Genomic DNA, 22,443 nt, shown 5'->3' on the forward strand with positions numbered 1-22,443 from the left:
CCGATCCCTTTTGTAAATCCATTTGGTTGACTTCTTCTCTTGCAGCTGACTCAGAAATTGGGATGAGCTGTCTGTGGATTCTATAAGGATCCTGGACATGGTGAAGAGAATGCCGTGACCTTCAGGAGACAGCTTACTTTGTTGAATCTTGATCACTTCTTCTGACCACTTTGGATCTTAAAAGAACAAGGTAAGAGTGGGAGCAAAATGGTGGATGTTGAGGCACGTGCTTGGAAGGCAAATAAATGGAGACTATGAATAGAACATTACAGTCCCTCCCAAGATAAAGCGTACTTATATGGGACAGTCATTCCTTCAACTGTATACGTATCTATATCTATATCTATAGATATATATATATTTTTGGGACGGAGTCTCGCTTTCTCGCCCAAGCTGGAGTGCAGTGGCACGATCTCAGCTCACTGCAACCTCCGCCTCCCGGGTTCGCGCCATTCTCCTGCCTCAGCCTCCCGACTAGCTGGGACTATAGGCGCCCGCCGCCGCGGCCGGCTATTTTTTTTTTTAAATTTTTAATTAAATTTTTATTGTGGTTAAATACATATAACATAAAATGTACTATTTTAACCTTTTGTAAGTGTACAATTCTTTTTTTTTTTTTTTTTTTGTTTGAGAGTCTTTATTTCCCCTTCATTTTGAAGGATAATTTCATAGGATATCTAGGTTAGTGGTTGTTTTCTTTCAACAAATTACATATTTCCATTCACTCTCCTCCTGCTTGTATGACTTATTTTTCTTTTCTTTTCTTTCTTTTTTTTCTTTTTTTTTTTTTTACAATGTGCAGGTTTGTTACATATGTATCCATGTGCCATGTTGATTTCCTGCACCCATTAGCTCGTCATTTAGCATTAGGTATATCTCCTAATGCTGTCCCCGCCCCCCCCACCCCCCACCCCACAACAGTACCCGGAATGTGATGTTCCCCTTCCTGTGTCCATGAGTTCTCATTGTTCAATTCCCACCTATGAGTGAGAACATGCAGTGTTTGGTTTTTTGTCCTTGCGATAGTTTACTGAGAATGATGTTTTCCAGTTTCATCCATGTCCCTACAAAGGACACGAACTCATCATTTTTTATGGCTGCATAGTATTCCATGGTGTATATGTGCCACATTTTCTTAATCCAGTCTATTGTTGTTGGACATTTGGGTTGGTTCCAAGTCTTTGCTATTGTGAATAGTGCCGCATTTTTTTTGTATTTTTAGTAGAGGCAGGGTTTCACCATGTTAGCCAGGATGGTCTCGATCTCCTGACCTCGTGATCACCCCGTCTCGGCCTCCGAAAGTGTTGGGATTATAGGCGTGAGCTACCGCGCCCGGCCTCCTTCAACAATATTGATGGAATATTTGAGGCAGAATCGTGGGGGTGAAGGGAATACAATCATAAATAAGATAAAAATATCCCCTCCTTGCACAGTGCCTACAGCCTTGTGGGGGATAAGGTTAATGAACAAACAGTTGCAAAACTGCATACCAAGTTTCCCAATAGGAGAAGTATAGGTTGCAAATGGTGCACATAGAAGGTCTTCCTAACCCAGTGTGAGGGGATCCTAGAAGGAATCCTGGACTAGTGCTATCTAAGCTGAGACCCAAAGGAGGCTAGGATGCTAGTAAGATGAGTAGGGGTAGGGGTGGAACAGAGGGAAAAGCAGGTGCAAGAAAAACTTGATGTTTCAAAGAACTAAAGTTACTGCAGTTTGATGTGATTTCAGCTATGACTTTAGCATACACGTCGGGGAAAAAACTTCTGTAGGGAAAACCTAGTATTATTTTGGTAAACTGTGTTCAAGTGCATTACCTGAAATTCAGAGCATGCGCGTGAATGGACCTGCCGCCTTCCCTTTACTAGTGTGCTCAGGTACGAACCCCGGCTTCATATATGGAGGCAAGAAAGTACAGGTTAAGGCAGACTTCTGCATTTGCTGCACTGACTGGCAAAATACTGAGTCAGCACCCCCGCCTCACTGAGGCAGACAGCGCCCTCAAGTGGAAAGGAAGATAAGCGGTACTTTTGTGCCTCACTAGCCCCAACTTGTATATGCAGTAAATGTGCTGTTTTGTTTTGATGTTTTGTTTTTGCCATTCCGCTGTGAAGCTGCAGTCAGCTGATGGTCAGCAAAGTCTGCTGAAATTCTGAAACGAAATAATGTAAGGAGTGTTCTAATTTCTATGAAGAGCTGATTTCTTTTATTATCTGAATTTTAATCCAAGGAAGTTTTCAGGTTGCGAGGTTGAGAAAAATTATAAAAGAAAACAGAAGAGAGGATGAGAAATAATAAAAAAAGAAAAATGTTTTGTCATTTCTCTTTCAATTCCACCTCCAGAACATTAGTTCAGCTTTGGCTAGTGGAAGGGAACTAGTAAGTGAATCTTCTGATATAAACAATGTTAACAGTGGAAAGTTAATTTCTTCTCAACATCTCTAACTACGCTTTGGGCAGTAGCTCAGGAACATAACTTTGAAGTGCTATAAATGTACAGTCGGCCTGGGCGCTCATGTGTTTGGGATCAAGACAGAATAAGGGAGGTGAGTGTTAGAGAGAGGATGCCTGTGTCTCACGTTGTAAGGTCCCAAGACCTGGGCTGCTCCTGTATTTGCCCAGTTTCATCTCCTATGCCAGGGGTAAAATTGGCATCTTTTGCCAAAATATATTGTGATTTTGAGGTTATTCAATTTCATTTAGCTATTTTGTAGATATTTCAAGATTTAAGAATATGCTGCATAGAATTAAAATGCTTTCAGCGACCCAAGGTGCTGAAATGGAGTAGCTGCTGCTGTGTGTCTCTGATTTAGAAGGCAAGTTTGGGGAAATGACCTGTGTTACTCCTCACAGGCCTCTAGGTGGTGCTGCTGTGACAGCTATTGGTTAAACTGTTTTTTTTTTTAGCACTTAACTCTGAAACCAAATATTTAACTTATTAAATGTCTTATACTTATGGTTAATTGCTAATATAATACTATTGATAATTTATGCCATCACATTTACATTAGATTCTCCTAATAATGAGCCTATATTCATAAATTGCACAACAGAGTAATTTTAAGGGTTGGAATAAATGTAGGTCTTTGGTTATTATCTAATAAAGTCAAAAACTTTTATGTGTGGCTGAATTTTTCCACATACATTAAAACTAACTACATAATTAGCTTTTCCTTACCTCTACTTGCATTGGGTAAAATAGTACTTCGTACACAGTAGGAGCCAAATTAATGTTTATTAAGGGACTTAATTCTTTTTTGAGTTTCCCTTTGTACTATTCATTGAGGATGAGATAACTACTGGATTAAGTTTTTTAAAACCCTCGTCAGACATTGCTACTTATCTCGGCTAATAACAACAACGGGAGGCCATTTTTTCTTTATTTCTGAAAATGGCCTGAAGAATATATGTAAAATCACTTCTTAATTTTAAAAGAAAATTGGTTTTTGAGGTTGGTTCTGTTGAAATGCAAGAATGGTATGAAAAAGAGTGTTTGATAATTGCTCAAATCTTAATCAAGATTTTATTAAAATCAATATTTGCTAGGCTGCTCAATTTAATTAAATTAAACCACAGAGAAATGAGGAACAAATGAGCTTGAAAATCAATCACAAGATAAGGTATGTTTCTTTTTGTTAGTTTAATATATGCAATGTTGGGTTAAGCAATAGCTGACCATGGCAGAAGCAAACAAAATCACCACTTCGCTTTAAAAAATATGAGCCCACATTTTGTGCCAGGCACTGTGCTAAACACAGTCTACATGTATCTTAATTAATTTTGAAACAAAATCCCATGAGGTTGGTCTCCTCTGCTTATGATTCAGGCCCAGGTGTGAGCCAGGATGGTTTTTCCAGGTCATTCCACTGATAAATGGCAGAGTTAGCTGTAAATATAAAGACCAAGCCTTTCCTACTACCTGAAATTGTTCACAACCAGGAAGAACAAGCGCAGTTTATGATTAAGTTTAGAGAAGGGCATTGGTAATAATTTTCTTCCTTAAAAAAGTGTAGCTTTATAGGTAGGTAATTAGAGGGGGCAGGGGACCCAAATTAAAAAGAGTGAGTGTTGACTTAGAAGCTCTGAGTCCCAAGATGGCAAAAAACAGGAGGGGGGTGGGAGGTGTTATTTTTCTGGGTAGACATAGAATATAGTTATGTGCCATATAATTTATGCTTATTGAGAGTGGCAGAGATTTATGGCGTTAGTAACAAAGTATTTTAATTGGGATTAGCTAATGAAAAAGTGGCAGAACTGGCAAGGGATAAGGTAGGAAAATGTGATTTGAGTTGAGGTGTTTCTTCTCATGGGATGCTAACAAAAGAGTTAGTGTTACGCACCGGGGCAAGAATCATACTTTTAATTAGGCCTTCAGAGTTCGTGCCTGCATTCTTGGTTCTAAGGAGTCTTAGTCACCCAAAGAATCAACTCTAGGAAAGTGACGATATTCTCGTTAAATACCACTGGCAATGAGAATGAAACTGTAGCTTCCTAAAAAAACAAAAACAACAAAAAAAACTCCCTCATTTTTATTCATTGCTTTTTTGATGCGATGGAAGTTAAAAATCAACAACGATCACACCCACACAATTGTGCAGCTTCCCTACACTCCAGGCTGAGAAGAATTTGTTTCTCAAGCCACTGCTTCCTAAACTTTAGTCATTCATGTTTCATATTTATAATTTTTGCTATCTCCCTGCACCTCTTATATAACTTAAAATTTTCATTAAAAATGACTCATTGAAAAATTAAAATTAAGTACATTTATTTTAGAAAAAATACATAAGTGGGAAACTAGAGTCAGTTGCCCTAAGAAGGGTATTTGTGAAAAGAAACAATGAAATCAAAACAGCGTTATTGAATTTTAACTTTAGGAAAGTGTCCAGAGGTCTTAAAGACATACTTTCACCACACTGAGACTTCTTCTTTGGTCATAACTGAGCCATAAAAAAAAGACTTGAAAAGGGAATAATTGTCTCATTATGTGAATCACTTTTTGTCCAACAATGTATGTATTTGCCATCTAAAATTACTTTTTCTAATCAAAGCTTCATCCTCCAAACATATGTCTGTGTTTGCTGGTCATAGGAATCTCTCACCCCTCACCTTTTTAACTCTCCAACTTCCAACTTCTCCCAATGGTATTTAAATCTCGCTTTCTACCCATCTAATTCCATTTACCTTATGTCTAAACATTTAGAGAATCCTGTTAAGCAAACACATTGGAGATGGAGGCCGATTACAAAATGACCTTCTATTGGTTAATACAACTTTTCTTCATTTATGCTGTTTTTGATCGTGTTTTCTCTAATAAGATATGATACATTTCCAACTGTAATAAAAGTGTGTCTCTTTAGTACTCCTGACCTTCATACACCCCCTTACCCTTCTTGAGGCAACAACTGCTGGCTGTCATCCTGTTTCATATGTTCTTCCAGAGGTAGTTTGTGTAGGTGCAAGTCTATGTGAATCTATACAACTCTCCTGAAATTTCACACACATGGAAGCACACTCTGCATGTCAGGCTACACTTCATTTTTTTAAACGCAACGATTTTTTTAGTATATAGTTTCATATTAGTATATACAGCATTAGTGTCTTCTTTTGAATACTGTATAGAGGAATTCTATGCATGTACCCAATTCCCCTTTGATGGACACTTGGTTATTACTCTGTCTTCTATAAACGATGCTGCAATATCCTTGTATAATTATCTTTGGGCCCATAATGACCATTAAGAAATAAATACATCTAATGCTGAGCAGTACTCGCAGAAATAGATGGAATTCTAATTATTAGAATTGGAGAGGACAGACGCAATTGTATTTCTTTCATGAGTACTGGTTTTCTCTTCATTTTTTTCACCCGTAATATAAATTTGTATTTGTTGTGGCACCCTGCGCATTACCAAGCACCCCAATTTCCACATGAACTTATAGGCTCTGAGTTATGCTTGTTACGTTTGTCTAATAGTGTTAATTCTTCCCCCTCATGATCACTTTTGAAATTAGTTGTATAATTTGGTACTTAATTCCTGTCTCTAGTAGTGGATGAAAAGCTCCATGAGGCTGGAAAGGGACTATGGCTGTCTTGGGCACTGGTGTGCCTCTGTCACCTAGTGAGCATCTGATATACCGTAGTTCTTTGATAAATATTCACAGATGAAGGAATGAAAAACATATGCATTAAATTTTGTTTGTTTGCTTGTTATGGGCTGAATTTATCTCCCCACCCCTGAACCCATACTTTGAAGCTCCAACCCCCAGTGTGACTGGATTTGGAGAGAGGGTCTTTAAGGAAATAATAAAGGTTAAATGAGATCATGTGGTTGGGGCTTTAATCGAATAGGACTGGTGTCCTTATAAAAAGGGGAGGAAATACCAGAGATCTGTCTCCCTCCACCGTATGAGGACACAGTGAGTAGGTGGCCATCTACAGGCTGAGAGGCCTCACCAGAAACCAACTTGCCAGCACCTTGATGTTGAACTTCTAGCCTCCAGAACTATGAGAAAATAAGTTTCTGTTATTTAAGCTACCCAATCTGTGGTATTCTGCTATAGCAGCACTAGCAGACTAATACACTACTAAATACCCCAAAAGGCTAATATAGGTATTGAACAACTAAATGGATAAAATGCACATTACAAGGAGAAAAAAATTAGCTCTCACCTTATACTCACTGGGTATTACTCAATGACTAAGGTTATTGTGGAGCTTAGGATGGCTTTGTGTTCTTTGCATTTTTTTTCCACATTGGTTCCTGCATTTCTGGTGACAGAGTTGCTGGCATCTAACCTATCCTCACAATTAAGCATTGTTGCATATAATATTTTGAAAACCAGGCATCTAACTTCTTAATTCAGAACAGCTGCTGGAAATATGGGGGTCATTTTTTTTTCTTAACTTCTATTTTAGGCTCAGGGGTACATGTGCAGGATGTGCAGGTTTGTTATGTAGGTAAATGTGTGTCATGGGAGTTGATTGTACAGATTATTTCATCACCCGGGTTATAAGCCTTATATCCATTAATTATTTTTTCTGCTTCTCTCCCTCCTCCCAACCTCCACCCTCTGACAGGCCCCAGTGTGTGTTGTTCCCCTCTATGTGGGGGACCACTGCTAGTATGGAAAGTTGACAACACAATCCTTTGGTAGATAGGGAATTTAATTTTGAATGGGATGTGCTGGAGGGTTGCCTTTCTCCTGGTTTTGTTGGTGGTTTTTGCATTTGGTATGAATGGTTCTCCTTGTAGCTACTTGTCGTGGTGGGGAGATAGCCTTATTGACTGACAAGACTTCTCATAGTATTATGGCAATATCCTGACTTCCTCTAGTTCATTCTTCATGTATTCATTCATTCATTTATCTACTTTCTCAAGATATGCTTATAAGGTGCCTCATTCTTGTAACTGCTGGAGATATGATGATGATGACAGAGATTCTGTCTTTAAAGAAGCCCATAAAAAAGTGGGAAAAAGACGCGACTGCAGATAAAGACCATGTGAAGGACTCTCTACACAAGGCATTTGCTTAAGTGCTGAAGGGCCTAGAGGAGAGAGTGACCAATGTCCAAAACCCTTTGTGAATTGCATTCACATACAGCGCCTGATTTGATCCTCAGACCACCCGGTTGGCTGCTTTTTGGTGGTTTTTTAAAGTATGGTAAGACAAATGCCCCGGTTGCCAGCAAGTTCTACCTCATCATGCTATTACAGGCTTCTGTGAATAGGAGAAATACACCACCATCAAGAAGCAAGCAGCTTGCTTGTGTTTCAGAGCAACCACCTGTGGAAGAATGTCTTCTTGTATTAAAAGTGGTATTGCCATGTTCCATTCTAGAATGTCCAAATGCCACCCTTCTGAAGATGTTTCGTTCAAGAGTTTCCGTTTTCATATTAAGTTTCTAAGTCTATGCTTAGTGGGATGAAGATGGTGGTGTATGGATTTTCTCTCTTATAACATTTTTTGTCACTTATCTATACATCTTTTACCTGAATATTCAACAAGATTTGAAGTTGTTAAAAAGTCCTAAACTTCTCCGATTGTAGGAAAGATAACTGGAATATTATTTTAAGAACAAATATATGTACATTCCTAATGTTGCTTGAATGAGAATTATCAACAAGAAGAAGAAGAAGAAAAAAAAAATGGAAAGCAAACCCATGAGAGTTTGGGTTGCTATTTCTGACCAAGTTGGAATTGGGAAATACCAGGAGTCCCACAGGAAATCTTATCTCACCGGAAGACGATCGTGGTCTCTTGGCCAAAGAAAGGGTATGCATTTTTGTGTAAATAAGACTTGCAGACCCAGAGGGCTGGGCTACCTTGCAGCTTAGCCTGCCATTTATTATCATTCACAAGGTGGTGTTAGATGCTCAGCTTTATAAAGAACTGACTTTTCAGCAGTATTTTTACCCTTGAGATTATATAGAGAGAGCTCTGTGTTGTATATTAATCAGAGCTTTCACAACTTGCTTTGAATGGTATTCGAAATGTGTCTGGAAGAATAGTGAATGAACTATGCCCAAAGTGTGCTCTATTATTTATTACTCAGGAGCCTTTCCATCTGAGACATCGGCTGAAATTAAAGGCACCAATACCTGTCTTTACTAACTCAATGTTCTTACAGTTTCTTCTCCCTGTGTACTCACCCCACCTGTAAAGGATTCCGGGATTTGATGCTTCATAAGAGTCAGTTTTTTTTCTTTTTTGAGACAGAGTCTCGCCCTGTCGCCCAGGCTGGAGTGCAGTGGCGCGATCTCGGCTCACTGCAAGCTCCGCCGCCTGGGCTCACGCCATTCTCCTGCCTCAGCCTCCTGAGTGGCTGAGACTACAGGTGCCCGCCACCACGCCTGGCTAATTTTTTGTATTTTTAGTAGAAATGGGGTTTCACCGTGTTAGCCAGGACGGTCTCCATCTCCTGAGCTGGTGATCTGCCTGCCTCAGCCTCCCAAAGTGCTGGGATTACAGGCGTGAGTCACCGCGCTCGGCCAAGAGTCAGTTTTTTAATGAAAATTGTATTTTAATATCTGTATTTTAAAATGCCCCACTCCTTCCGTGGATGTACAGGTTTCAGAGCACACCGTGCTTTGCAAACACGTAGCAAACATGCTTGGGAGCTGTTCCTCGTAAAATCATTTCTCTCCCTTTTCTCAGATGGGAAACTCTTACTTATCCTACAAAACCCAGTTCAAATGTCACTTCCTCATGTGCCCTCCCTGAGTGTCCTAGGCAGTTGACTAACTGTGCCCCGTTATCCTTTCCATATACTTTTATCACATGCATTCTCAATGCAGGTAATATTGCCCCCAAGGGGCACAAACTGGTTATTTGGGGAGGGGGACAAAAAGATTATTTTTATGTATAAAATGTAGATATACATAACACACAAACAGATACACAGATATAAAATTTCATGGCAGGAAGAGATTAGGAAAAAGATATCTAAAATGACTCTTCTAGTGGTAATAATTAAAAAAGGTTGGGAAATACATGCTTTATCATAATATTTGCCTCTTGTGTGGCAGTCAACACCGTGTATTAGACTGTGTATCTCTTACAAGTTAGAAAACCATGGTTTTGAAGCCCCAGCCCCTAGCACAGTAGTTGGCATGTGTATTAGTATTCACTAGTTATTAATATCTACTTGAAGGACATAATGATTGAGATGTTTGCTTCCAAGCATGATTGCTGCACACCAGAAACTCCTGCAAAAATTGTTTTTAATGTCACTTGCCGGGATCTAACTCCAGAAATTCTGCCTCAGTGGATCTGGAGTAGGGACTGGTTCTACGTGTTTTTAAACACTACCCAGGTGATGGGATTTTGAAACTGTTGCTCCAGCCCAATAATTTTTTTTCTTTTCTTTTGAAAATGTCTCCATTTATAAAAACCAAAACCAAAATCAAAATAGGTATTCATGTGTTGGTATTTCCTGTGCTGGTCAGACCACAGAACACCGGTTTGCATTCAGGAAACCATTTTCTAAAGGAACATCAGCAGGCTCAGGCGTTTCCAGAAAAGCTCAATGACATGAGCTTCTCTATGTGGTGAGAATTTTAGACCAGAGGATTATGTGAACGTGGCAAGCAGCATGGTCTGGCTTCGTGGTCTGGCTTAACCCCAGGAAGTTGCTGGGCAGGGTTTCTTTTGCTAACCTTCTGGGGAAAATGGACAGATATGAAAGCTGAAGTCGTTTTGTGATTGAATGAATGTCTAGGGGCTGGTTAATGGATGCATGAGAGGGTGATTTCTAGTGGCAAGACCTGAATTCTTTCTTTAGTCCTGTTCTGGATAAAAAAAATCATTTTAGTGATTTGAATGGCTCTGTGGGAGACACATTTATTAAATCTATGGATTGCACATACCACAGAGGAGTAACAAATGCATAGAAATGCAATTCTTTAGCAACTACTCAGTAGGTTAGATCAGAGGTTCTCAACCCTTTTAGACCCGACACCCTGTTTATATGAAATATTTTTGAAGTGCCACTTTCATTATTGTGAACTGAATGTCTCAGCCACCTAGACATGTAATTTCCAAACTTTAATATAAAGCCCTAAATGTAGTATAAAGGAGAAATAAAGGGCATTAAAAAATAAAATCACGCTAGGAAATATAATGACACACGATTGGTTCTGCCATAATACTTGTTTTGGAAACGCAAATTATTATACCACGACTGATACAGGAAGGAACAAATAAACATTTCCGTTTGCTTATGCACGATTTCTTTCATGAGAAACACGAGGTGAACAGAGGAAACTGCATCCAGCTGAGTCCACTTGCATAAGACTCAAACATCTTCCAGCAACCTCAGTTTTTTGCACGTGGTGAGCCGTACCCATCTACAGCTGGTGTTACACCCTTTTTTCTCATTCAGACAACTCTCCTTTCCACAGAAAGGTGCAGCTTCTGAGTGACTCTCCACAGTAACTCACAAGCTGTACCTTTCCATGGCCCATAGGTACACAAGCAAACTTTCGGTCTTTTTCAAGGTAAAGTACCGTGTGCGTTGTAGTACTTATGTATTTCTTAACCATTTAACATCTGTAAAACCGGGCAACGGTTTTTATTTGTTTCTTTAAATGTGTCAATATTGAAGTTTTTGAATGTTATGCCGCGTGATTTTGCATAGTGAAGTGATTTGTAGGAATGCATATATTGTATTATATCAGAACTGATTGTACTTAGATGCTTGCCTCTGATGTAATGAATTAGTTTGAATTTAAGAGAACACAATATTCAATTGAATATTGTTGAAACTGTTTCTTTATATTTGACATTTTGAAATAAAAATTTAACAGGTATATTATTAATGGTAAAAACGGCAATTACTTTTGTACCAACCTAATAGTACCTATGCATAGAATTATCTTAGTAGAGCACCTCAAATGTGGATCAAAGCAGTTGAGCTACTCTGGTGACTCATATACCAGTAGTGCCACTGTTGTAAATGTGTGATTTTTCTAAATGATGAATAAGTTCTGAAGTTCTGAGCAAAACAAAGTATGCTTTTCCCTTCATTTACACAGCAGTCGCTTTCCTGGAGAATTCATTTACATTAGCCCCATGCAAAAAATACCTATATTTGTATGTAAAATGAAATGAGATTCTGGTCAGTTTTATACATAGGTATAGGGATTGGCACGTGGGAATGGGAAGTGAGACAGTTCTCTTATCCACTATGCAATATCCAAGCCCCTGCTCACTAAATGCCACAGTGTCCTCTCCCCCTTACGTGACAACCCAAACTGCCCCCACACATTTCCAGCATGTCCTCTGGTGAACCATTGGCCTGTAGCAATGGACTTATAAGCTATAATTAGGATCAACATAAATTTCTTCACGTAAGAAAATAACTGTAGAAAACAGAATGGAGAGAATGATTAAGCACAAGAAAGGCTAAGAAGCGTTCAGAGACTCTTGTGGACAGTAAATGAAGTATTAGTAAATAATTTTAAGAGACCTAATTCCTCAGGCTGATTGCAAAAAGTACAATCACTGGATCAGTGCTGTCTAATAGAAATACAATGTGAATACATACATAATATTAAATTTTCTAGTAAGCAAATTAAAAAAGATAAGAAATAGACAAATGGACTTGAATATATTTCATTTAAAACAACATACGGAAAATATTATTATTGTTTTGAGATGTAATCAATATAAAAAGTGTATTAATGAGATCCTTAATTTTTTTTTCTTCACTAAGTCTTTCAAAATCTGGGAGTATTTTGCACTTACAGTATAGCTCACATTTCAAGTGCCCAAGGGTTCTGTCTTGCTCCTGGGCAAGTCTTATTTGGTTATCACAGCACTTAAAAATGGGATTCTGTGCTCTCTAGGATGCTGCTGAGGGTGAGATGACAAGTCCCAACTCAAACTGTGTTAAACAATGAAAACATTGGTTCTCATATAGAAATTAAAGTTAGGGTACGCTCTAGGACTGGTTGGTTCAGCGATTCGTGGCGGCATCAAGGATGCAGTTGCTTTCCATATTTCCATCCTGATTTTCTCAGCGTGGGGCCTGCTCCTCTCAGGGTTGTAAGGTGGTGGCCAGTGGCAAGATGGCGGCTCATGCTTCTTTGTGTCCAATAGCAGGGATGAAGACATTTTTCCCTAAAATATGAAATATCCATTCTTTCTTTCGGTCATATTGGGCAAAAATGCCATGTCTTGACTGACTTACAGAAATCATCTGGGTCAGAATGTTGGATCACTTCTCGTGATCGGTGCAAGAATGGCTTTGGCTGGGCATTTTCTTTTCAGTTACTCACCATGAGGCACACTATTTCTTGCTGTCTTGTACTTCCTTTCTTTATTCATTTACTCTCCTTTTCTGTCCCTAGAAGTGTTTGAGTTTGTGGCTGCCTCTTAAACACAGGCTCTAATCATTGTTGACGGGGCCACACATGCAACATTGCGTTAAATTTTGATGTGAGAGGATTTAAGAGAATGAGAGGAGGTTTAAAGGAGAGAGCTAAAGTGAAGAGAGAATTGACATCATGTCATATGAGGAATTTTGAAGGGAATGGCCTTATAAACCTATGAGAAGTGGAGGGCTTGTGGGTGGGATAGAATACCCTCATCTGATCGATGAGGGTAAGTCTACTTGTAGCACTTCTGTGCTCCCATCAAATTAGCTGCTTCAGGCCAGTGCGGTGGCACATGCCTGTAATCCCAGCACTTTGGGAGGCTCAGGCGGGCAAATCACTTGAGGTCAGGAGTTCGAGACCAGTCTGGCCAACATGGTGAAACCCCTCTCTACTAAAAATATCAAAATTAGCTGGGAGTGGTGGCGAGCGCCTGTAATTCCAGTTACTCAGGAGGCTGAGGCAGGAGAATTGCTGAACTTGGGAGGCAGAGGTTGCAGTGAGCTGACATGGCACCAGTACACTCCGGCCTGGGTGACAGAGCAAGACTCTGTCTCCAAAAAAAAAAAAAAAAAAAGACTAGCAAATTAGCTGTTTCTAATTTGTTCTGGATCTGGAAGCCAGATAATGAAACTTGTTAGAATAACAAATGGGCTGTGAATGAGAGGCTGAGGTGCTGTCCTCTGAATAAAGTATTTACATATTAATTCATGAACTGGGTTACCCCTTGCCAACCTCTCTCAAATCACTCCTTTTTGAGATATATATTTGAGTCCTTAAGCTTAGTTCTGGGTAGGCTTCTAACACATCACCTTGTTTCTGTCTCACGACCTTTTGATTTTCTCTTCCCTCTGTCTAGAATGCTGAATAACAAGAATGGTCATCAAAGACATAATGAAATATTTTTAGATATTTTTATTTTTTATTTTATTATTTATTTATTTATTTTTTTTGAGACGGAGTCTCGCTCTTTCGCCCAGGCTGGAGTGCAGTGGCGCAATCTCAGCCCACTGCAAGCTCTGCCTCCCGGGTTCACGCCATTCTCCTGCCTCAGCCTCTCCGAGTAGCTGGGACGACAGGCGCCCGCCACCACGCCCGGCTAATTTTTTTTTTGAGACGGAGTCTCGCTCTTTCACCCAGGCTGGAGTGCAGTGGCGCGATCTCGGCTCACTGCAGGCTCCGCCCCCCGGGGTTCAGGCCATTCTCCTGTCTCAGCCTCCCGCGTAGCTGGGACTACAAGCGCCCGCCACCTCGCCCGGCTAATTTTTTGTATTTTTAGTAGAGACGGGGTTTCACCGTGGTCTCGATCTCCTGACCTCGTGATCCGCCCGCCTTGGCCTCCCAAAGTGCTGGGATTACAAGCTAGAGCCACCGCGCCCGGCCTTTTTTAGATATTTTTAAGACAAGCCTCAAAACTGTCTCTCTTACTCACATCCTATTGGCCTCATGGTTGTAATCTAACTCCAAGGGAATCTGGGAAATGTAGTTTTTTGTGTACCCCGAAAGAAGAAACACATAGTACCACCTCTGCGATGTGATCCTTGGCGACCAGTCTCACAAGGGTTCATTTTTGACCAAGGCCAATAGAGTTCAAGAGAATCTCTTCCTCGAAGGAATAGTTGTCTATCATCTCCAAGTTTCAGCACCACCCACACAACACTATAGCCACCCACATGAAGGGAATATGTTCCGAAAAGGAGCTAAATCAACTAGCTGGTGCATCTTCACCCTTTGACGTGGGAGACTTGTGTTCATTTCCCTAGGGCACCCTTAGCCTCTTGCACCATTACCTGTAACCCCTACGGAATCCAGACATTAATCGTTCTTTGGGCAATTCACAATCGAATGAATAGCCAAGTTATAGTAAATAGGGAGAAAGCAGAAATCCTTCTAAGTCATAGGGAGCGTAGGCCCTTACTATGTTATAGAAGGAAATTCAGGACAGATGGATGAACTATTCCTCAACCCCAGAGCAGTTATTATAGTTAACACTGGCCATGTGCTCACTGTGAGCCATGCCTTGTGCGAGCATATTCCACAAATTACTTTACAATTCCTGCAACAAACATCTGAGGGAGTATTCTTATTCCCATTCTACAGATGAATACATTGAGACACCCAGAGGTCAAGTGACATTCTGAAGTCACGTGATAGTGAATGGTGGTGTGTAATGCCAACCCAGTTGTCTGAGTCCAGAGCCAATATGTTACACTCTAATGACTCTGGACCCTGTGATATTAAATTCAGAAACTTGAGATTGTCCTACTCCTCAAACTATGACTGATGTCATCCTATGAAATAAAGAGCAAGTTTGGGACTCCTGCCTAATGACCGTGTGGAACTGATCAGTGTCACATGATCCTAATCACGTACAGCAGAGACACACATGTACATATATAAGCTCAATACTCTAAAGTCAGGTGTGCCATTGGGCAGTACACAATCAATTGTCAAACGCATGGCACTAGCAATTGAGTGTTAAGCTGTCTCTACAAGGTATAAATAAGAACTTGGAAAGAAAGAAGTTTGCTAGATACAGGATGCCAGCTGCAATTTCAAGAAAATGTTGATTGCATGTTTTAGGAACTATTCCACAAAGCCTTCTCCAGTACAGATTTTCCTTGTAAGGTAGCATGAAAAAAAAGAGAGAGAAATTTTTATTTTTATTTGGTGTTTATTGTTTCTTCGTCAACAGCTGTGCCGATGTGGTGTTGATTATGCAGAGAAGAATTATTTTAATTATTGACAGTTGGCATTCTTCTCATAATTTGGAGTTCTTCATCTCAGAATTGTTTCCTCACCTCCTCTCCTGTCTGCGCATGAATAAAAATTTAAAAGCACTTGCCAGGATTCTTACCGAAGGCAGCTGTTAGGAGGAATGTAGTTGAAAGTTCAGACGCAATTTGATGTAAACCTCTCCCTGCCGTTTGTTCCTTTCTGTGAGCCTGACTTCAGAGAAATGGAGCTTGTGTGGTTCGTCACGAGCATCTGAAAGGCCTCCCCACAAGGAAAAAGCTGTGCTCTGTGTTATGGCTTCATCCCCCTGCAACCTTACTGCTGGCTGTGTGCCCCTCTCTCCCAGCAGCCTTTATTCAGAAATGTACTTCAATGGGTTATCAGTCAGGTTTGGCTCACACGAATACTCTGTGCTACTTTCCGTATTTTTTTCTTTGAAAAAAGACTGCTTAGAAAAACAAAAGTGATCTGTAGATCCCCTTTCAGGTGATTTTCTTTTGCCTTTTTTTCTTTTCTTTTTCTTTTAAGACAGGGTCTCGCTCTGTCGCCCAGGCTGGAGTATAGTGGCACAATCACGGCTCACTGCCGCCTCGAACTCCTGGGCTCAAGCGATTCTTCAGGTGATTTTTTAAGTGGTATATGTAACAGATTTCTTTGGCTCCTTGTGTTGCATCTCCTTGATGTAATTCTGTTTCAACTTCAGGTGAGACACACCTCAAATGACAGAATCCCACCTCAAGCTTTGTCTCCTGGGGAGTTAACACCCGTGGGGCTAACCCTCCACAAAGGGGGGATGGAAGCCACTAGAAAACTACCCAGCTTTTCCTCCTTTACCTACTGCTCAGAAATCCCAGAAGAATCAAACCTTGGTGTCTGCAGCAGTGAGCCCGTATGTTTCCTTTTCTCGGCTTTTCCTACTTCTCTGGATCATCTCCCAAACAAGCAAAGCATGCATCTAAGTCCTTGTACTTGGGCTCTGCTTCTGGGGAGACGCAAAATGAAACAGTTAAAAAAAAATTTTCCCCCTAGTTAATTTGCTTTTGCTTTCTCCTTTCCCAGATCTTATCTATTTTTATTGTTTTGGAGTAAGTATGAAAATGTATTCCTCTGGCTGGGCGCAGTGACTGACGCCTGTAATCCCCACACTTTGGGAGGCTGAGGCGGGAGGATCAACTGAGGACAGGAGTTTGAGACCAGCTTGGCCAATATGGTGAAACCCCATCTTTACTAAAAATACAAAAATTAGCCAGGTGTGGTGGTGCATGCCTGTAATCTCAGCTATTCGTGAGGCTGAGGCAGAAGAATCGCTTGAACTCAGGAGGCGGAGGTTGCAGGGAGCCAAGATCGCGCCACTGCGCTCCAGCCTGGGTGACAGAATGAGACTCTGTCTCAAAAAAAAAAAAAAAAAAAAAAAGTATCTTAAAAAAATAGGGGTAATATAGGTACATCAACTATAAACATATATACATACATATATATTCTATGTTAAAGAACAAAGTATATAATGAATATATTTATTTTTAACATGAAAACTGTCTCTTTGTAGAGATAGTACGTTATGGGCAGGACTCTGTCGTGGGTCAGACGGACCTGGGATGGAGGAGTGGCTCCGTGGTATCCTAAGCTAGTGAACTTGGGGCAGTTATTCACCCTCCCTAGGCCTTAGTTCTGTGTCCCCTGTAAGACAGAGGAAGCATTTTTATGGGACTGTGATGCGTATTAATTGACAGCGTGCCTGTAGCTTGCTAGCCTGGTGCTGAGCATTTAGCAAGCACTTAGCACATTTCAGTGATTTACATAAAAAACGAAAGTCTCCACTAAGGCACACATACCCTGTACTCTGTGTGAGAGGAGGAGGGGATAGAAAACCACTGAGTCTGCTGCGTATCCTTCTAGAATTTTTTGTGTTTATACATACATTCTTTAAAAATTCATATGTATATGTTGTTTCATATAGTTTACTTTCTTTTTTATGCATGTGGGACCATAGTATACATACTCTTCTGCAAGTTGACGTTTGTTTTAAACAAATAACACATTGTGGACATTCTCCTGGATCAGACTATATGCATTTACTGCATTAAAAAAATGGCTACCTGGTCTTCCTCTGCACGAATGAATCCATTTGTGATGGTTAATTGTATGTGTCAACTTCATTGGGCCACGGGATTTGACATGTGGTCAGCATTATTCTGGATGCTTCCGGGAGGGTGTTTTGGATGAGTTTAACATTTACATTGATAGACTGAGTAAAGCAGGTTGCCCCAATGTGGGTGGGCCTCATCCAATCAGTTGAAGGCCTGAATAGAACAAAACAGCTAAGATAATGTCCTCCTGCCTGACTGCATGAAGCTGGGACATCAGTGTTTTCCTGCCTTTGGCTTGAATAGAAACCTGGGCTCTTGAACTGAAACATTGGGTTTTGAGCCTGCTGGTGTTTGGACTGGAAATACACTATCAGCTCCTCGTTCTTAGGCTTTAGGACTGGGACTGGAACTAAACCATTGGCTCTCCTGGTTCTCTAGTGTGATAACTGCAGATCTTGAGACTTGTCAGCCTCTACAGTTGCATGAACCAATTCCTTATAATAAATACTTCCCACTCTATATGCACTCACACACTACATATATATATATGCATATTGTATATATACAAATATACATATATACTATATATGCATATTGTATATATACAAATATACATATATACTATATATGTATATATGTATATCTATATATACACACACATATATATTTTGTGCATACATGTATACACACAATATATATAGGTTCTATTGGTTCTGTTTCTTTGATGAACTCTGATTAATACACCACTGCTTTACCCTTTTCCCCTGTTCATGTACGTCTAGGTTGTCTCCAAGCTTTTAATATTTCTAAAATACCAACGACATTTTTGCACATTTCTCTTCTTGGCCTCTGGGATGAACCTGGAAGTGGCATTATTCATTTTAAAATACAATTCTGGGCCGGGCGTGGTGGCTTACGCCTATAATCCCAGTACTTTGGGGGTCCGAGGTGGGCGGATCACGAGGTAAGGAGATCGAGACCATCCTGGCTAACATGGTGAAATCCCATCTCTACTAAAAATACAAAAAAATTAGCCGGGCATGGTAGCGGGTGCCTGTAGTCCCAGCTACTCGGGAGGCTAAGGCAGGAGAATGGCGTGAACCCGGGAGGCAGAGCTTGCAGTGAGCCGAGATCGCGCCACTGCACTCCAGCCTGGGCGAGAGCGAGACTCTGTCTCAAAAAAATAAAAATAAAAATGAAAATAAAAAAATAAAATTAAATACAATTCTGGACTTTTCCTCCTTCATGAGACTTTCCTGGACTGTTTTAATGGGAGTACACACCAACTTTCCCATTTCCTGAAGTTCTTCTAGTATCTGTAAATGGTAATTGCTTAGCAGCCAAGCACACAGCTGCTGTCACCACTGTTTCTGTACCTTTGCCTTTGGTTTAAATTCTGAAATGTTACTTAAACTTTTACAGATTTATGCCTTTTTCTCCCAAATTAGTTCACTAGGTCTCTGGAAGCAAAATGCTCTGCTTCTCTGCATTTTAATCTAGGCCAGTGGTCTTCAGCTGGTGGTGATGTTGCCTCCTGGGGACTTTTGGCAATATCTGGAGACATTTTTGATTGTTACCACTGGAAGTGCTCATTGTCTAGTGGATCAAGGCCAAGGATGCTGCAAAACATCCTACAATGCACAGAACAGAATTATTATTGAGAATAATTATTCTTAATAATGAAAGAACTATCATTATAGAACTGTGGGTTTATCCTTTCAACCCTGTTAATTTTTTCCAGCTTTACTGAGGTATAATTGAGAAATAAAAATTATACCTGTTCAAGGTTAAAAAGAAAAAAAGTATCTGACCCCAAACGTCAGTAGTGTTGAGGTTGTGAAACTCTGATCCAGAGTACAAAAAGCAGGTTTATGAAACTGTGTTCTAGAGGGTTCTAGGGCACTTTTGGGACTGCTACAGGCAGGTAGGCATGTGAAGTTCGGGTCATTTGGTAAAGAGAAATGCTAAGATAGCCACCCACGATTTCCATCCCCCCTCTATTCGATCCAACAACGATCTAGTTAGTGCTGTGAAGGGAATTTGCAGACGCAATTCAAGTCCCAGGTCAGGTGACCTTAAGATACCAACATTATGCACACGAACTTGCCCCAGCAAGGGGAACATTTTGAAAGCAGAGAGTTTTCTTTGGCTGGTAGCAGAAGAGGAAGTCAGAGACGTTAGGAACATGAGAAGGATTTGACACAGCATTGTTGCTTTGGAGTTTGAGGAAGCCACGTGAGAAGGAAGGTGGGTGGTTTCTAGGAGCAGAGAGCGACCACATGCTGACAGCCAGCAAGGAAACAGAGGCCGCAGTCTTGTAATCACAAGGTACTGAATTCCACCTACAGCCTGAACAAGTGTGGAAGGGGACCCTTCTCCAGAGTCTCCAGACAAGTGCCCAGCCTGGCCAGCAACTTGATTTTGGCTTTTGAGACCCAAAGCAGAGACTCTATCCAAGTCCCCCTGGGATTGTGACTTACAGAACTGTGAGCTAGTTAATGGTTGTTGGTTTAAGCAGCTAAATTAGTGTCAACTTTTTATAGACAACAGTAAACTTATGTGGAGCCCAACCCCTGTTTTATCCACAGAAGCTCCTTTTTATATTATTATCTGTTTCATATATCGGGTTAAAAATGGGGCTCTTTTTGCTTATTAAATAATTGATTTAGTAATTAGCTGAGCTTATTCTTGAGAAGAGATGGTGTAACATGCATTGTGTGGTGCTTAACCACTGGGCTTTTGGCATTAGACAGAGGTAGGTTTGGACTCTATCTTGCCACATACTATTATGTGACCCTTCTGTGAGTCTCAGTTTTCCCATCTGTAAAATGGGGCAAAAACTCCCTGTCCCATAGAGTTGTGATGTGAATCATAAATTGATGTAAAATGCTTAGCAGCAAGCTTGGCTTATATAAAATGCTCACTCAAGCAACCTATTAGTGTGAATCAGGGTTACCAGCATGAGTTCTGCTGGGAGACTGAGCTGAATAACAGAATAACTAGGAGAGTCCTGGAGTTTAATGTCTTACAAGGATATTCTGAACATCTTGCTTTTGGTCATTGCCCTCTATCTTTCAAAGATTGAATGCATGACTATGAAACATTGCTGGCTTATTGGAAAATGAAGTAAATATACAAAAAAAAAATGAGGACGTATCTCTGAAGGAATTTTCTTACCCTCTGCATTTCCTTCTTTTCCTTCACAGACATTGTTAATCTTTTTTGATATGCCAGTAGTTTTCCAAAATCATCCATGATGAACTGAAAGTCCATAGGACTTCAGGACTGGGGTAATATTAAGCATTTCATTTGTGTCTGGTCCTATTCTTAGAGTCGTAATCCTCACACCAACTCTATGAGGTAGGTCCTGCCACCCCTGTTACACAGATAAGACAGGGTAGGTAACTCATGGAATGTAATACAGATAATAATTGGGAGGGCCAAGATTCACACGGAGGCAGTCTGACTCCTGGACCTGTCACCTTAAGCCACTGTGCATTAATATCATGGAGAAGGATGTTTGGGGTAGGCATTGTGCTGAGAACAGCTGGTGTGAGAGGAATTCTGGCCATTGTGGCAAGGAGAAGGAGGGGTCTTGGGTGGTCAAATGGTGATTGAACCCACGAAGAAGCCTATTTTCCAGGATGTCCAAGGCAAGTAGCAGGAGGCATCCCATTGTCCCCAAGCAATCCAGCTGGAAGACTGAAGGCACGGTCCCAGCCCTGCTAATTACCAACTGCATAGATATGGGCAAGACGTTAAACCCCTCTGGACATTAGAAACTTCATCTGAAAGACCGGGCGTGGTGGGTCACGCCTGTTATCCCAGCACTTTGGAAGGCTGAGGTGGGTGGATCACTTGAGCTCAGTTGAGGAGTTCAAGACTAGCCTGGGCAACATGGGGAAACCCCGTATCTGCAAAAAATACAAAAAATTAGCCAGGTGTGGTGGTGCACACCTGTAGTCCCAGCTGCTTGGGAGGTTAAGGTGGGGGGATTGCTTGAGCCCTGGAGGTCGAGGCTACAGTGAGCTGAGATCATGCCACCTGCACTCCAGCCTGGGTAACAGAGTGAAACCCTGTCTCAAAAAAAAAAAAAAAAAAAAAAAAGAAACTTCATCTGTAAAATGGGAATAATCAGATCCTCCCAGCCTCTTTCACAGACTTACTGTGAGTATCACATAGTAACGCATGCCAACATGCTTCAGAACACACAAAATACACACGTGCTGTAATAATCACATTAACAAAATTCTATCAGCTGAAATTCTGGGCTCTGGGTTTTATCTGGTCCTTAGCATACTCCTTTGATAAATTTGGACTCTCTGTGGGTCTTGAGAAGGGTAAACTCAAGGCCAGGGGAGCTGATGAGATGTCTGTGGTCCTGTCATGGAGACTCTTTGACTCTCTTAATCCACCAGGGACCTTCCTGTTCCCACCAGCACCTTTAAATAGACTCGTCTGCTTGGGCTCCATCTCTCTTTTTGGTTTCCAGGCTCACAGACTACCATTTAAGGATATAGTCTCCAAGGACATCGTGGTGATGCAGGATCAAGCCCCTCATGGGAGGATGACAATCCTGGCTCTAAAGCTGACCCCGGGGGGAGCTCTTGGCAGCATTTCTTTGGAACTGTTTGTGCCTCCTCTGAATATACTAGACAACCATGGGTCAAATTTACATGCTTCCTTTGCAACATCCAAGTCTTTCAACATAGTGTTTCTGAAGTTTATAGACAGATTAACCAAAGCCAA

General features: G+C 40.8%; 1 long non-coding RNA gene across 2 annotated transcripts in view; it reads left to right on the forward strand.

The window, feature by feature from the left end:
- The window catches only part of LOC131383767 (uncharacterized), a 276,937-nt gene that overhangs the window by 39,682 nt on the left and 214,812 nt on the right, over nucleotides 1-22,443 (forward strand). For both annotated transcript variants that reach the window (XR_009214024.1, XR_009214023.1), the window contains exon 2: nucleotides 46-190. This is a non-coding gene — a long non-coding RNA (uncharacterized LOC131383767). The remainder of the gene's footprint in view (nucleotides 1-45; nucleotides 191-22,443) is intronic.

The sequence above is a fragment of the Hylobates moloch genome, unplaced genomic scaffold, assembly GCF_009828535.3.
Source record: "Hylobates moloch isolate HMO894 unplaced genomic scaffold, HMol_V3 SCAFFOLD_6, whole genome shotgun sequence".
Classification (NCBI taxonomy): domain Eukaryota; kingdom Metazoa; phylum Chordata; class Mammalia; order Primates; family Hylobatidae; genus Hylobates; species Hylobates moloch.